Here is a 5,025-nt window from a genome sequence, read left to right on the forward strand (position 1 = left end):
TATTATTTGTGATGAGCGCTTAGTGCTAGGCGAAATTAGTTTTATTGTTCGGCTTGAAATAAATTTTCTTTTTTTGGGAATGGCATCCATTTTTATATATGAATGAAAAAACTCATTGAATCAGATTAAGGTTATATTTCTTTTGACGACACAACACAAACGTAATTTAAGAGAAGAAACAACTGAATGAAACGAAATTCAGATAGAGTCTCAACATAAAGTGGTGACCCTGATCTGATCGTTAAATTTAAAGTACTATATTTTTACTGAAGAAAGAATTTTTAAGAAACGAGCACCTATTAGGGGTAACTTTACTAGATTGTATTACGTTTTGATTGAAAAGGTAAATACCGGAATTAGATAATTAAATAATACTGTTTTCTGTTAGAAAATCCGGTTAACGGAAAGCATGAAACAGAATATGCAGCAATCTAGGAGTACAATACAAAAATGATTGACGTAAAAGCGTAGACATGTATTTGAATAAACTTTCTGACTCGGGAAGTAGAAGCGTTGGCACAGTTTCTCCACAGATTAAACGAAACCTTTAACTACCAAAAATAGAACTGACTAAATTTAACGGCGAAATTAAGAATTGACTAGCTTACTGGAGCCAATTTAAACGCATTCATGATGAAGATTAATTAGAAAATGTAGATATTTTTCAAAATTTGATCCAGTCCGTAAGTGAAGGAACAAGAGCAAGTGAAATTATAAGCAGCTATCCACCGACAAACGAAAATTATTCTAAGGTTCGTGAGCTACTTAAATTAGTTATAATCAACGCTACGGAAGCAAAACGAAAATTAAGCACTTCACAAATTTATGATTAGGAGCACAGTTATCATCGGAGCACCTTAGAATCAATTGGTTTAAAATCTGACTAGTATTCAGCAATGTTTTTCCCTCTCGTTGAGTCTTACATACTGGAAGATATTTTTAGAATATGGTTACGTAATCCTATTATAAATTCCGATGATGACTCATCAAATAATGTTTATATGGAAAAATTGAAAAATTTGTTGCTTTTTTTGAAAACGGAATAGAAGGAGAAGAAATAATTCGTGGATTTAACCCGAGGGCTGCAATAAGAATAAAGAAAAAACAAATTGTTCAGCTCCTCTGTCCCCCACTACAGATTTGTTTGTAGAAGGAGTAGAAAAAAGAAAAAAAATATTGCTCCCTTTGTCTTTTGTGAGGTACTTCACGAAAACAGAGAATGTTACTACTCTAAAGAACTTGACTTGGAGAAAAAATAAGAAGTTCTAAAATACAAGAAATGCTGTTTTAATTGCTTAATACCAGGCATCAATCAAGAGTTTGTAAATTAAATGTACAATGCTTGCTTTTTAATAGAGACGCTGTGAAGGAGTTCTCCTTCAAACTTTACTATTTCATATTTAGACAGAAGGCACACCACGGAGAATCTTAGCTTTTATTGATAATGGTTTACAGAGGTCTTTTTTGTTGCAGAGAACAAATAAGGAAATGAACCTGTAATTCATTGAAATTAAAAGTATCATACATTCGGTATTTGGAGGATCAACATTACCAAAACAAGATTACCGACTATGCGAAATAACTCTTAAGAATCTGAATACTGGATTTTCCTGTGATATCCGAGTCCTTCACGAACCAATTACTTATAGAAAAATACCTGGGATAAAGGAAGGAAACTGCGAAATGGAGTTAAAAGAAAAAACACATAACACTTACTGACCAAGGCAAAGACATCGATCCTTGGTCAGACATTGTCCAGGCATTGAGCTGCTGATAGGAACAGATTTTTGTTGACATTTACTCTCGGTAAAATACATCCACCGAAATATGGATTCGTCACATGCGAAACAAAACTAGGCTTTCTAATCATGAGCAAAGCTCTTGGTAAAAAATGAGAGAATAATTCTGCTCATCTGGTGACTTCATTGTAATAAAAAACAACTCTATCTCTGATCTTTGGAAGATAGAAACTTTGGGTATTAAGAATCAAGCTGAATCTAAGTCTGGAGAAGAAATGGTAAAATATGCTATGGATCACTTTTTGAAAATAAAAAAGCGGACATATGAAAATGGAAGATTCATAGTCAAATTGGCTTACATAAAAGCTAGAGAAATTCTACAAGAAAACATATCCATAGCTGAACAGCGTAATATCCGAACTTCCCAGAAGTTCAACGATAAAGGGAAGTTTACAGACTATGAGGCTGTTTTCGAAGAGTGGCTTGACAAAGATATAATTGAGAAAATTCCTGAAAATGTGATAGGAAAGTCAAGCTATTATTTGCCTCATAGAGTTATTTTTAAAGAAACCTCTACAAACTGCATCCAGTGTTTGACGCTTCGTATCGTGACAAGAAAGCTGCATCCTTTAATGATTGTGTGGATAAGGGACCGAATCTCATACAGTAAATTCCACCCATTTTAATGAAATTCGGAGGACCCGGTTTCGAATCCTGGAGAAGGCATGGTAGTAACTGTCCGCCCTTCATAGGAGGAAACGGTGGCTATTTATTAGGTGCCTTCACAATAAAATGGCACTGCTTCTGGCCTTAGGAGTGGCCATTGCTGAATAGGCAAGTGCCTACCATTGAATCAAGGAAGTTCAAACTGAATTATATTAGGGTAGTTTTGGATATTAAAAAGCCTTTCTTCAAATTTCTGTTGAAAAGGAAGACGAGGATGTTTTAAGATTCCCATGGCGGGAAGATTACGAATCTACACAATTTGAGATATATAGGCCCTGTAGACTTGTTTCCGGTCTCACTTGTGTTTCGTGCAGTGTTTTCGTGTACGTATATGTGAAATGGATGAATAAGTATACATCTGTCAGCTTTTAATTCTATATGCCCGTTAACTTTCTAAGAGAGTTGTGGCATTTTTTGTTTACATCCAGCATCTTCTTTGGAACTTAAAAATCGGACGATACAAGGATGTAAAAACGTTTCCACCAATGAGTGAAACAAAAGAATAATTACTTTATGTGATTGCTAACTTTTAACTGAAAAATGCAGAAACAATCTAGAAGATAATTAATCAAGAAATAAATGCAAAGAAACCACAAATTAAACATAATGAAACTAAAAATTATATTATTTGTGATGAGCGCTTAGTGCTAGGCGAAATTAGTTTTATTGTTCGGCTTGAAATAAATTTTCTTTTTTTGGGAATGGCATCCATTTTTATATATGAATGAAAAAACTCATTGAATCAGATTAAGGTTATATTTCTTTTGACGACACAACACAAACGTAATTTAAGAGAAGAAACAACTGAATGAAACGAAATTCAGATAGAGTCTCAACATAAAGTGGTGACCCTGATCTGATCGTTAAATTTAAAGTACTATATTTTTACTGAAGAAAGAATTTTTAAGAAACGAGCACCTATTAGGGGTAACTTTACTAGATTGTATTACGTTTTGATTGAAAAGGTAAATACCGGAATTAGATAATTAAATAATACTGTTTTCTGTTAGAAAATCCGGTTAACGGAAAGCATGAAACAGAATATGCAGCAATCTAGGAGTACAATACAAAAATGATTGACGTAAAAGCGTAGACATGTATTTGAATAAACTTTCTGACTCGGGAAGTAGAAGCGTTGGCACAGTTTCTCCACAGATTAAACGAAACCTTTAACTACCAAAAATAGAACTGACTAAATTTAACGGCGAAATTAAGAATTGACTAGCTTACTGGAGCCAATTTAAACGCATTCATGATGAAGATTAATTAGAAAATGTAGATATTTTTCAAAATTTGATCCAGTCCGTAAGTGAAGGAACAAGAGCAAGTGAAATTATAAGCAGCTATCCACCGACAAACGAAAATTATTCTAAGGTTCGTGAGCTACTTAAATTAGTTATAATCAACGCTACGGAAGCAAAACGAAAATTAAGCACTTCACAAATTTATGATTAGGAGCACAGTTATCATCGGAGCACCTTAGAATCAATTGGTTTAAAATCTGACTAGTATTCAGCAATGTTTTTCCCTCTCGTTGAGTCTTACATACTGGAAGATATTTTTAGAATATGGTTACGTAATCCTATTATAAATTCCGATGATGACTCATCAAATAATGTTTATATGGAAAAATTGAAAAATTTGTTGCTTTTTTTGAAAACGGAATAGAAGGAGAAGAAATAATTCGTGGATTTAACCCGAGGGCTGCAATAAGAATAAAGAAAAAACAAATTGTTCAGCTCCTCTGTCCCCCACTACAGATTTGTTTGTAGAAGGAGTAGAAAAAAGAAAAAAAATATTGCTCCCTTTGTCTTTTGTGAGGTACTTCACGAAAACAGAGAATGTTACTACTCTAAAGAACTTGACTTGGAGAAAAAATAAGAAGTTCTAAAATACAAGAAATGCTGTTTTACTTGCTTAATACCAGGCATCAATCAAGAGTTTGTAAATTAAATGTACAATGCTTGCTTTTTAATAGAGACGCTGTGAAGGAGTTCTCCTTCAAACTTTACTATTTCATATTTAGACAGAAGGCACACCACGGAGAATCTTAGCTTTTATTGATAATGGTTTACAGAGGTCTTTTTTGTTGCAGAGAACAAATAAGGAAATGAACCTGTAATTCATTGAAATTAAAAGTATCATACATTCGGTATTTGGAGGATCAACATTACCAAAACAAGATTACCGACTATGCGAAATAACTCTTAAGAATCTGAATACTGGATTTTCCTGTGATATCCGAGTCCTTCACGAACCAATTACTTATAGAAAAATACCTGGGATAAAGGAAGGAAACTGCGAAATGGAGTTAAAAGAAAAAACACATAACACTTACTGACCAAGGCAAAGACATCGATCCTTGGTCAGACATTGTCCAGGCATTGAGCTGCTGATAGGAACAGATTTTTGTTGACATTTACTCTCGGTAAAATACATCCACCGAAATATGGATTCGTCACATGCGAAACAAAACTAGGCTTTCTAATCATGAGCAAAGCTCTTGGTAAAAAATGAGAGAATAATTCTGCTCATCTGGTGACTTCATTGTAATAAAAAA

Source organism: Stegodyphus dumicola, chromosome 1 (assembly GCF_044657685.1).
Source record: "Stegodyphus dumicola isolate Sdum_Otavi_A_Nest chromosome 1, ASM4465768v1".
In the NCBI taxonomy this organism is placed as follows: Eukaryota; Metazoa; Arthropoda; class Arachnida; order Araneae; family Eresidae; genus Stegodyphus; species Stegodyphus dumicola.